This window comes from Heterodontus francisci, chromosome 27, assembly GCF_036365525.1.
Source record: "Heterodontus francisci isolate sHetFra1 chromosome 27, sHetFra1.hap1, whole genome shotgun sequence".
Lineage (NCBI taxonomy): Eukaryota > Metazoa > Chordata > Chondrichthyes > Heterodontiformes > Heterodontidae > Heterodontus > Heterodontus francisci.
Window position 1 is genome coordinate 38,306,559 of NC_090397.1, and position 13,441 is coordinate 38,319,999.

A 13,441-nucleotide genomic window follows, 5' to 3' on the forward strand; every position below is an offset into this window, starting at 1 on the left:
CAATATTTTAATCAGAGGGAGAGGTGCACTTAAGCTTTCACCTTACATTCTGGAACATCAGTATAATTGACAGATGATTTGAATTAAAGGAAATGTTTGAGAACTGATGTCCGCATTTCAGACAATTAGGGCTGGAACATTGACTTCACATACATAATATATATATATATATATATATATATATATAGAAGGTATAGGTTACTTCAGTTAGATATAAATTTAATTTTCATAGAAAAAAGTTGAATTGCAATATCTAACCATTTGAATTAAGGAATTTAAGCACAGGAGATATTTTTGGCACAGTTCTATTTTGAATTAACAGATATTTCAATATAAGCAACTTTAAATTGAGAAGAGTAAACTGTGCATCCTATTTAGTTGAAATGAACAAAAGATAATTGGGTTCTACTATAGGTATATAAGTTTCAACTAGTCTATCTTATATGTAGAACATTGGAAAAATTAAAATTTAAATATAAAAGAATTAGAACCAATCAATTACTTTTATATAAACAATTGGGCCACAAAATTCGGCTCCTTGGTGCTATGAGTGTTGTTTTGCTCTGAAATAGCATCTGTGGCACTTCCAGTGTGGGCCATGCTGGATGCCTTTTTGGTGGGGTACACACACACTGAGCATCCAGCAGTAGTTTGGAGAGTAGGCAGGTTGTGATGTCAATCAGCATGTAATGCCGAGTTGACGCCAGCACTGCTGTTTTGAAGCTCAACATTCCAGCTATTGCCCTCTCTTAACCTCACACAGCTGAACACATGTTCATTAGCAGGAAGGCTCCTCACCAATGCAATTTAAAGGGATTATCAACTGCTTTCAGTTTAGTTGCTGGTTGAATCCTTCTGATTGTTGCTATGATTGTACAAGTGTTTGGTGATTACTAGTGTTCTCTAAAAGTATTAAAGTCTACAGGGAGTGGTGTGACACTTGCTGCAGACAGTGCAAACCACTTGCTCCCAGACATGGATACAGTAGTATGCAATCCCTTGGACTACAGGGAGTGACAGGGAGAATGAGCAGAGGTGACACAGAGCAGGACATGCTGCTGGAAGAGGGTGGAGGAATGAGGAAGGGGAGAAGCACTTTCAGCAGGAGGCCATATCTTCCCAAAGTGTTCACGGAGCAATTCTCCAACCTGAACCTCAGTGAGGAACAGTGGCTGGGATTTTCTCAGTGCTTTGGAGACAGGCTGGAAGGTTGGATAGTTGGGAAAATGGTGTCGAAAGTTGTTGGGAGGGAAGCCTAACACGTTCATGTCGCAAGCGGACATTACCAGAGGCAGCTGGGTGGGTGGGTGGGACAAGATCATGCTTGAACATGGCGGGAAGGTAATTAAGCCTGTTAAACAAGCAATTAATTGATTTTATGAGCTTTTTACCATTTTATGAGGAGCTCACAGGAGCAATGGAGCTTTAGAGCCTCGCCGACTATAACAAGGCAGACTCAGCAGAAGGTCAGTGCTGGCTGCAGTCTGCAGTCATTGCGAGAGGTAACATCGCTTGGTAGGTTAGGTGATATAGTGTTGACATCAATCGAGAGCAAAGTCCAGCACAGCAGAGGCATTCTGATTGTCCTCTCCAACTTGGCTCTTGTATATCCCTCTGGCTCCGTGCAGCCTGGAGAAGCACTTTTGGGGAGGCATCAGTGAATCATTGATCTGTCTTTGTCTATTTCAGTAATTTATTCAGCTACCAGGGCACCCTCGCTGTTCCCTCTGGGACTGCTGCCTTTACAAATACTGTTGGCTACCTTTTAAAGATAACACCAGCATTGCCTGAGCTGGGACCTCCCCGCCTGTGCTGCCTGATTGGATGGCTATCTTGCCTGATGGCCATTAATTCGCCAGCCTTGACAATATCGTGTTCAAAACTCCAACTCCTGCCGGCACGGCCACGCCACCCGGTCCCGATGTAGCGACTTCGTTGCTGATGGTAGAATCCCAGCCATGCTTCACTGAGACATACGTGCAGCATCAGAGAACCTTGGTGCATGTTCTCTGCCTTGTTAGACAGTAATTCATTCTTTATTCTCAGACTCTCTTCCACAAGCAGTTCCAGTACCTGTCCCAGCCAGAAATCATCACCTCTTTAACAGGTGCAGACTGGCTTTAAGTAGTGCAAGCTAGCTTTAAGTGGTGCTAACCCCTCATGAGCTGGGGCCCCTTACTGAGGCCGCAGCCACTTAACCGCACACTTAGCACTGGTTGCATGCAGCAGTCATGCAAATAGGCAGGCAGCACAAATTTGGTATGCTGCCTGCATTGGAAGCAATGGGTAAGAGTTAATCGCATGTCATGAACCCAGTTTGTGGGGGCCTGTCCAAGTTAGTCCTCTTGGTAATTAAACAACCCTCCTCTTTAAAATGTGAGACAGATCTGAGCAATACAGTTTCATTTTTATTTTATTTTTCTTTCAAGTTTCTATTTAAGGGTTTCAGAGTACACAACTCATAATTTTCTTTCCCGAATGATGGATAAAGAAACAATGCCCTTTATAATAGGCAATGAGTAAAAAACAGAGCCTGGTGTAATTCAAGAAGGAGGTGAATAGATATCATTGCATTAGATTAAGGGGAAATAACTAAGCCTAATGAGTCCAGGTCCACCCAAGAAAGCTTTGTGGTGATTCTGATCCACTTAGTCAGTAATGAAGTAGTCAGCTGTCCCTGTATGACATGGGAAATCTTTTGCAGCTGTAGGGTATTTTTACTGTCAGTATGTTGCAGGAGAGATGGTGTAAAAGGTAATATTACAAAAACAGTTCTGAATTAGAGCAGACAAGGTGTCTTTATTCTTTTTTGATGCCTCTTTCTCCTTTTCTTGGTCTTAACACTGCCATTAATTTCCAATAAAGGCTTTGTTTCCATAATTGATTTCAATCATGATCCAAATGGGATATTGATTCAATGCTTTTTCATGTACACCCAACACTTTGCAGTAATGCATGTACAAATCTTATTCCTTTCCAGCCATGTTTTCATATTGGTGCTCTACTAGGTAGGATGCAATGATCTGCAGTGGAAGGCTACTGGCCTCTCTTTAATTTGCACACTTTTAAGTTCACTTATGCAATAGTCTGCAGTTATTTTGAAGTTGCTAATCCTTTGTATTAGAACCCAAGGTGTGCCTTAGTGCAGATTTTGCACTTACTTCCGTGACGATGAGAAAATACTCCTGGGTGGAGAAACGTAACGGTGGCACTTTGTTTCAGGCTTGTAATTGACTGGAATAGATTACTATACATGCCAACACAACTAATATTCCAATTTGAATGAATCAGAAATCATTATCATAGATCAGGATCATCATTAAAATTTCAGTAAAGCTTAAAAGTGGATGATTGAAGTCGATGTGCAATCTCACTGTCACTGTTTTATTTTCTAACCAGAATTTTAGTAATGACAGGTATATGATACTCTACTGTGCCCAATTTAAATAAGAAAAATACCCAGCCGTTTGTCTGTGGGGAGCTTTTTGAACTAGTTAACATTACAGTGAAGTATTGGTATGGATCTGTCATGCCCAATGTTACTGATGGAATAAATTTGAGATAATGAATTAGGGGTACCACCAAAGAAGCATTTAGACACAACATTAAAACAGGTTGGTACCAATATATTAAATATAATGGAATCTCCATCATTTGTTACTGTGGGTAGTAGAATTTAGTCAAAGGTGGGAGAATCGTCAATTTTTGGTCTTGCAAATATGGTGTAATAATATCTGAAGCAAGAAATGAAGACCAGTGCAATACACAGCACCAAATTTATTTTTCTTGATGTGTAAGATTGATTTATTTTAAACAGGTATTTAGTGTTGGGCTACGCAATGTGTTCATATCTTGCAAGCAAAGCTTTGCCTAAGTATTCTGGCTGATAATCAGTAAGGAAGATAATGGAGTTTTCACTGTAAGTCAAGTGACAACATTGTACAAAAAATACTTGCATTTATATAGCGCCTTTGAAACCTCAGGACATTCCAAATCGTATTATAGTCAATGAACGTAGGAACACAGCAATGTGATATTGACCATAATCTGTTTTAGGAATGTGGATTGAGGGAAAATGGGGATCAATCCCTTACTCCTCTTCGAAATAGTACCATGGGATCTTTGAGAAAGCAGAAGGGGCATCTCATCCGAAAGACAGCAGCACTCCTTCAGTACTGCACTGAAGTGTCAGCCTAGATTTTTGTGCTCAAGTTTCTGGTGTGGGACTTGTTCCACAACTTCCTGACTCAGAGGTGAGACTGCTAACAATTGAGTCACTGCGTACATTATTTATCGCTCAGTTAGTACATCATCCATTAACTCTAAATTCTGAATTTCATATTTGTTTTGAAGTTTTCAAATTATCCACTTTCTATTATCTAATTAAACTTGATCCGTTTTTAAATTCCAAAAGATGTATAATAGAATTAGATAAATGTGCTAGTTTGGTGGGAATATCAAATCCTTTGCCATCTAGTGGACGTACAGTAATCTGATTTGATGAGGGGGCAGATGCATACTTATTTTATCTTCTCTTCTTTGGCCTCCTTGTCTCGAGAGACAATGGGTAAGCGACTGCAGGTGGTCAGTGGTTTGTGAAGCAGCGCCTTCCGTGTTGTTTCAGTCGCTGTGAGGCAACTATGGAGTGACCTCTCCATGGCGCATGCCTGGGCAAATTTATGGAGGTTGAGAGTTGCCCAGTCGTCAAAACCCCCCTCTCGGCCTTTCTGGTGGGGTCCAAAGGAGTGCAGGACACGACGTTTGGCACCAGTATGGCTGCAGGAACTGCCGGAAACATGCCAAAGGTGACACATGACCGCCTACGGGGTTCCGCTCCGGATTTTCTGTTAGGGTTTACTCCCTTAGCCTTATTTTATACTGGCAACAATACTAGTACAGTAACCAGTATCTGTTGGATTTCTGTGCGGAGGGAAAATGTGTCTTTGTTCTTCCATTAGTCCAGTAATAGGTATACATGTAATCCTGCCCAGTTTAGCAGTGATTATATCTGTTCTGAATTTTGCAAAGTCAGAATGTGGGTTTTCCAAAATAAAAGCTTGATTAAACTCGAACAAGCATCTGTTGCTTACAGGTGCTAAAGTCCATATTGTGGTGACATAGAAGTAAATTTTAGGCACATTGCATGGATGTCAGCTATTTTTATAAGGCTTTCAGAGGACGATAGTGTTGTCAGTTCCTGAAGTGCAGATCTTGCACAGCCAGCTGGAACCTTGATGTCATCCTAATGGCCGGCATCCATTAAGATGAACACTTGCTTTATTATTATTTGTGCCTTCTTGTAGTCAGCGGCCAGATTTTTTTTAGACTATGCCACGTGTTGTTAATTTGGGGCTGCCTCAGGCTACTCCTTTAGCGATGTCAGTTGCTACATTAAGTGGGCTAGGTGCCTGCTTTTTCATGGAAGCTGACTCCCATTACCCTGAAATAAAAGCAAAATACTGCGGATGCTGGAACTCTGAAATAAAAACAAGAAATGCTGCAACCACTCAGCAGGTCTGGCAGCATCTGTGAAAAGAGAAGCAGAGTTAACGTTTCGGGTCAGTGACCCTTCTTCGGAACTGACAAATATTAGAAAAGTCACAGGTTATAAGCAAGTGAGGTGGGGGTGGGGCAAGAGGTCTAGATTGGACCAGGCCACATAGCTGACCAAAAAGGTCACGGAGCAAAGGCAAACAATATGTTAATGGTGTGTTGAAAGACAAAGCATTAGCACAGAATAGGTGTTAATACACTGAATATTGAACAGCAGCAAGTGCAAACCTGAAAAAAAACAGTGGGTAAGCAAACTGAACAAACTAAGATGAAATGAAATAAATGCAAAAAAAAGATTGTAAAAAATGTAAAAAAGAATGTAAAAAAAAGGAGAATAATAATGAAGCGCTTTTGAGTTGGACCATATCTCTGTCTTCAGCATATGCACTCCCTTCATCTCTGATGGATGACAGATATAATGGACTAGATGCAGTTGACCTATGTAGAATGTGTAAGGACAGCACAGGACAGGCAGAGGTGGAGATACATGACCGTCAACCTTCTGGGAAGAAGATGACACCAACAAATGAAAAAAAATCTCTCTGAAGATGGAGTAAGTTAATAGTAGGCATGATATCATTTGGTTCAGATTATAAACTGTTTCATTCCATAGTAGCTAAAACATACAGAACACTGAATATGATGAAAGTTACTTGGCACAATCAATTCAACTTCTATTTCCCTCTTATTACAAAAATAAAGAACATGAATACATTAGGCCACTTCATTAGGCCTCCCTTGTCCAGGGCAAAGATTTGTCCATCACTTACTGCTGACAATTTTTTACAGCCTTGACATTGTCTTGACTGTCTGACTTTAGATGACTTTGTTTTTATTCCTTTCAAAAAAGCCTCCCTTCAAAGACATGCAGAGGGCAAAGAAAATTGTCAACACATAGGTGCTAATTGCCTCCGAAATGATCACACACTGCTAATGATTGGGAAAAGTGCAAAACAATTGTGAATCCCAGATTTAAATCACTTAGTCCATCGTTGTGCTGCTAACCGAACATGGGGTTATCTGGGGAAACTATTTCATTTCAAGCAAACTTCTGCCAAAAGTACATATTAAAATTGCTTAAATCCAGGTCTTTCTCATGGAAAAAAATGGTTGCATATTCCCAAACAGCAACAGCAAGGAAGAGTCATTTTTCATTTCGCCTTTTTGATTGTTGCTGGTCAGACTGAGACCAAAATGTGGCAGTAATCACACCTTGTGGGGTGATTTCATGATGTTCCACTATTACAAAGTCACCTCAAGCACCTCTATTATCTTTGTAGCAATTTTATGATACAATGCCAAGGACAGTCTGTGCATGTGCACAATATTGGGAGGTCGCAAAATCTGGTTGCGTAGCGGCCATACTTTTGGTGCTATGGGAACTTTAGGTCCAAAATGGCATCTGTGCCACACCTGCACACTCCTGGTGCGGGCTGTGCCGGATGCCACTACGTTAAGTGCATTAGAGCAGGTGCAGGGAGCGTATGCTCAAAGTACATTGAGTCAGCAGATCATGATATCAGTTATTGTGTAACACTGATTTGAGGCCAGTGGTGCCACTCTCAATCTGAAGGCTTCAGCTAATGCCCTTTCTTAACCTCGCATAGCTGAACATGTGTTCAGAAATAGTAAGACCACACCCACCAATGCTATTTAAAGGGATTGTCAACTACTTTCAGGTTAGTTGCTGATTAAGTTCTAGTAGCTGCTGCTGATTGAAAAGTATTTTGTGGTTTGTACAATTTTTAAAAGTTGCTGAAGTTTACAGGGAGTTGTGTGGCACATGCTGAAGGCCTTGGTTCTGCCTTCAAGGGTTCTGCTCAGGCCACTTGCTGCCAGACATGGCTGCAGTAGTTTCTCTCACTCTTGGCTGGCAGCATAACACGGAGAATGAGCAGAAGGTGACAGAGGAGAACAAGCAGCTCAAAACTGCCTAAAATACAAACTATTGGAAGCCACGAGATGAAAATTCATCATTTCTAAATCAAATATTTGGCAAATTGTTGTGTCTCTGGTCGAATGCATAATTTGCATATATAATAAACAAAATATATGTATTGACTTTGTGTTAGTAGACATTTTTTAAAAAAATAGACTTAATTCTGAATTAGTTTTTTATGATAATTTTGTCAATAAAGTCATCTTTAAAATCAACTTTAACTTAAGATGTGTAGGATAAAGACAATCTTTCCGTTGATGATTTTTGTGATTCAAAAAGCTTCTAATAGCACATTCAAAATAATGTATCATCTCGGCTATATTGGAAACTAAAATGGTTGCAACCATAAAACCTGTTCCGAGAACCAAAGGCATTATCTATAACCATGGTGTAGCTATACCACTCAAACAGGTTTATTTAGAGCACAGTCCATGGCAGATTAGTCCATGAAGATTAGTCCTTGATAGTATTGGTAAGAGTGACCACTGTACAGTCCTTGTGGAGACAAAGTCCAGACTTCACATTGAGGATACCCTCCATCGTGCTGTGTGGTACTACCAACGTGCTAAATGGGATAGATTTCGAACAGATTTAGCAATGCAAAATTGTGCATCCATGAGGTGCTGTGGGCCAGCAGCAGCAGCAGGATTGTACTCAATCACAATCTGTAACCTCATGGCCTGGCATATCCCCAACTCTACCATTGCCATCAAGCCAGAGGACCATCCCTGGTTCAATGAATAGTGCAGGAGGGCATGCCAAGAGCAGCACCAGGCATACCTCAAAATTAGGTGTCAACTTGGTGAAGCTACAACCCAGGACTACTTGCGTGCCAAACAGCGTAAGCAGCATGCGATAGACAGAGATAAGTGATCCCATAACCAACTGATCAGATCTAAGCTCTGCAGTTCTGCCACATCCAGTCATGAATGGTGGTGGACAGTTAAATAACTAACTAGAGGAGGTGGCTCCACCAATATCCCCATGCTCAATGATGGGGGAACCCAGCACATCAGTGCGAAAGATAAGGCTGAAGCATTTGCAATATTCTTCAGCCAGAAGTGCCGAGTTGATGATCCATCTCGGCCTCCTCCTGAAGTTCCCAGCATCACAGATGCCAATCTTCAGCCAATTCGATTCACTCCACATGATATCAAGAAATGACTGAGGGCACTGGATACTGCAAAGGCCCTGACAACATTCCGGCATTGTACTGAAGATCTGTGCTCCAGAATTTGCCATGCCCCCTAACCAAGCTGTTCCAGTACAGCTACAACACTGGCATCTCCCCGGCAATGTGGAAAATTGCCCAGGTATGTGTACACAAAAAGTAGGACAAGTCTAACACAGCCAATCACCGCTCCATCAGTCTACTCTCAATCATCAGTAAAGTGATGGAAGGTGTCATCGACAGTGCTATCAAGCAGCACTTGCGTAGCAATAACCAGCTCACTGATGCTCAGTTTGGGTTCCGCCAGGGCTACTCAACTCCAGACCTCATTAAAGCCTTGGTTCAAACATGGACAAAAGAGCTGAACTCAAGAGTTGAGGTTATAGTGACTATCCTTGATATCAAGGCAGCATTTGACCGAGTATGGCATCAAGGAGCCATAGCATAACTGAAATCAATGGGAATCAGGGGAAAACTCTCCACTAGTTGGAGTTGTACCTAGTGCAAAAGATGATGGTAATGGTTGTTGGAGGTCAATCATTTGAGCTCCAGGATATCACGGCAGGAGTTCCTTAGGGTAGTGTCCTACGCCCAAACATCTTCAGCTGCTTCATCAATGATCTTCCTTCAATCATAAGATCAGAAGTGGGGATGTTCACTGATTATTGCACAATATTCAGCACCATTCGCAACGACTCATACTGAAGCATTCCGTGTAGAAATGCAGAAAGACCCGGACAATATCCAGGCTTGGGCTGATAAGTGGCAAGTAACATTCACGTCACACAAGTGTCAGGCAATGACCATCTCCAACAAAAGAGAATCTAACCATCTCCCCTTGACATTCAATGGCATTACCATCACTGAATCCCCCACTATCCACATCCTTGGGGTGACCATTGACCATAAACTTAACAGGACCAACCATATAAATATCATGGCTACAACAGCAAGTCAGAGGCTAGGAATCCTGTGGTGAGTAATTCACCTCCTGACTCCCCAAAGCCTGTCCACCATCTACAAGGCACAAGTCAGGAGTGTGATGCAATACTTTCCACTTGCCTGGATGAGTGCAGCTCCAACAACACTCAAGAAGCACGTCACCATCCAGGACAAAGCAGCCCGCTTAATTGGCACCCTATCCTCAAACATTCACTCCCTCCACCACCGACACACAGTGGCAGCAGTGTGTACCATCTGCAAGATGCACTGCAGCAATGCACCAAGGCTCCTTAGACAGCACCTTTCAAACCCGTGATCTCTACCACCTCGAAGGACAAGGGCAGCAGATGCATGGGAACACCACCACCTGCAAGTTCCCCTCCAAGCCACACACCATCGTGACTTGGAACTATATGGCCGTTCCTTCACTGTTGCTGGGTCAAAGTTCTGGAACTCCTTTCCTAACAGCACTGTTGGTGTACCTACCCCACATGGACTGCAGCGGTTCAAGAAGGCAGCAAACCACCACTTTCTCAAGGGCAATTAGGGATGGGCAATAAATGCTGGCCTAGCCAGCGACGCCCACATTCAAGGAATGAATAAAAGAAACAAAGATGTTTCTCGTTAAAATAATCACTTGAAACTGTAAAGTGCAGCATAATGATTAGCCTTTTATCTCATTAAAAAAAAACAAGGCTCTTACTTTTCTTGAGTTAATTTTTTTTGGCTTTTTCTGTGTTAATGTGATTCAACTGGAAAAGGTTGGGAGCCACAAATGAGATGTTAAAGAGCCATATGCGGATCTGGAGCCGCAGGTGACAAACCTGCTGGCCTAAACAATGCTTCTTCTGCTTGGACCACTTTGGAGGTGCCCTGCAGTACTGGCCAGGATGTGTATCCTGATTCATTGTGGTCTGCTGCATGCTGCACAACCTCGCCATCATGAGGACACATATGGCAAGCAGCTAAGTAGGATGAGGCAACTAACGTTTCCCCATTTCCGGCCAGGCTGTTTGTGATCAGCTCATCTGGTTACGGTAACAGTGGACACAAACCCCAATTCCCCTTTCACCAACAGTCCAAAAGCTCACCAAACCTCTATCACTGACCGTCACAATGCTGAAATAAAGGACAAAACAACATAAATAATTCAAACCAACTTTATCAACCAAACAATCCAATGTTCCATACAAAAGTCAACTAATCATTCTTGTGTATTCCCTTAGTGCCTGTCTTAGTACTCTTGCATTGTGCTACCCCAGCTGACAGCAGGCTGCTGACTTTCAGTGGAATATTCTCCGGATGGCCTGGCAGATGACCTCGGACAGCTCTGGCCCTAGAAGGCCCAGCTTCAGACTGCATTTGGCATGGGTGACAGGCAACAGCAAGGGCACTGATGGAATGGCAGTGATGGAAGGACGAATGCTGTTTAGCATTCATACCCCATGCAGCTACTGCCACTGCAACAGAGCGGCCACCAGCAATCTTAGCAATGTCTTGGAGGATAGATTGCTGGACATCTGTGAGACCTGCAAGCCCCTTTGCACAGTGTTACATGCAGCCATGATGGCAGCAGTCTGAGCCTGTGCGGCAGCAAGCTGAGCTTGTGTGACTTCAGTCTGAGCTTCCATTGCAGCACGTAGATATTGGGTGGCTTCTGCTTATGCTGAAGTGGAAGCTGAGAAGTTGGCCATCAAGATGCTGCATCAAGGCCGGGCCCACTTCCACACTTAAAAGGATGGGCTCCAAGCTCTGTGCAAAGCCCTGTGCTAACTTGGTACTGGACTCCTCCATGCTCCTTGACAGTGACTGCATTCTTTCTGCCAAACCTGCCAATGCACCAAGCATTTCATTGTTTATATCCATCAGCCTTTTTCTCTTGATCGCTCCATAGTGGTGCCCATCCAAATCCTCTGAAGCTGAGCTTGTGTGCAGCTTTGCCCACTGGAGAACTGACACCTGTGCTACCCTTCTCCCCTGGCCTGGATGCAGGCAACACCTGCTCAGTGCCTCACTATGTACAGATCCAACGTTTTAACTACCCTCTAAAATACATGTCAATATCTGAGCTGGTGGCTGTGAGAGTGAGAACAGGGGATGGCGTTTCTTCTTCCTCACTGTGTTCCTGCACCTCCACTTCTTTATCTTGCACCACTGCCTACCCAGGTGGCAGCTTTGGGGTATCTGAAAGGAGAAAGGCTCAAGGGTAGGGTTGAGATGTGGGAAGGGAGGGGGGAAAGCAAAAGGTGCACGTTGACACCCATGTGCAGCCTGCATAAAAGAGATTGTGAGATGAGGAGGAAGTGGGACATGAGAAGGAGGATTAGGAATGATCATATTGTCATCTTCAATGGTTTTAGTGCTGCCATGCCCTCAGTCATGGCTGCTCCAATAATGTCGAGCACCATCTTCTCCATTGGTGTAAGAACATGCAACTATGCCTGTCCCTCGCAGATTAGAGCCTACTGGCTCCTGTTATGTACCACCTTGTTCTGCAAGAGAGAGGGAAGCATGCCAGAGAGTGTGGTGCGATATGTTTGTGTGGCGAGGCTGTCATGGTTGAATAACTGATATGTGTTACCTGAAATGTGACTGTAAGGCTTACAGCAGTACTAATTGTGAAAAGGTGAGATGAGGCATATGAATGTTAGGTTTGAATTGTGATTGATAGCGATTGCTGGTAGGTGAGTGATGGGGGTATGGTGCATTGAGCAGTGTGTGAGGATGGTGGGAAAAGGCATTTGAAGATGCATTTGCTAACTTTGGCCCCTCAGGTGAGGTCATCGAACTTCTTGCAGTATTGCATCCAGGTCCTTTGGGCTACACACCTGGCATTGTCTGCCATAGTTATCTGCTCCCACCACTTTCTGAGAGTTTGTCCAGAGGGAATACTGGCCCCCTGCGATTGTTGACATCTCTTGTCCTCTACACGTCTTCAACCAAGGCCTCCAGTGTCGCGTTAGAAAACCTTGGAGCCTGCTCGTTGTCATCATTCAGTGTTATTCTTGCTCACAGTCTCCTCATCAACCAGTTCCAGCACCTGCTGTAGCCAGAATGCCTGTCTGCTGCAGGTTAAAGAATGAAATTGCGTTGGAGGCAGTACAGAGAAGGTTTACTAGACTAATACCTGGAATGGTCGGGCTGTCTTACGAGTAAAGATTGGACAGGCTAGGCTAGTATCCACGAGAATTTAGAAAAGTAAGAGGTGACTTGATTGAAACACATAAGATCCTGTGGGGTCTTGACAGGGTGGATGTGGAAAGGATGTTTCCCCTTGTGGGAGAATCTAGAACTAGGGGTCACTGCTTAAAAATAAGGGGTCGCCCATTTAAGACAGAGATGAGGAGAATTTTTTTCTCTGAGAGTCCGGAGTCTTTGGAATTCTCTTCCTCAAAAGGCAGTGAAAGCAGAGTCTTTGAATATTTTTAAGGCAGACATAGATAGATTCTTGATAAGCAAGGGGGTGAAAGGTTATCGGGGGAGTAATCAGTTCAACCATGAACGTATTGAATGGCGGAGCAGGCTCGATTGGCTGAGTGGCCTACTCCTGCTCCTAATTCATATGTCTGTATGTAGAATGCACCTTCCCATTAAGAGGTGCAGGTTGGTCTAAGTGGTGCTAGCCTCTCACAATTTTGCAACCCTGCTCGGGCATACAGCCACTCAACAGGGCACTGTGTGCTGCCTGCATTTGAGATAATGGGTGTGAGCTAATTGTGCATAGTGATCTTCTTGTCTGTTTCTGGGCCTTATTGAATTTTGTGCCCTGGGTGTCTACAGTGCAGCAGTTTTTGTTGTTGTTCATCCTTTGATATCGAAGAAGACAGTCAGAATGA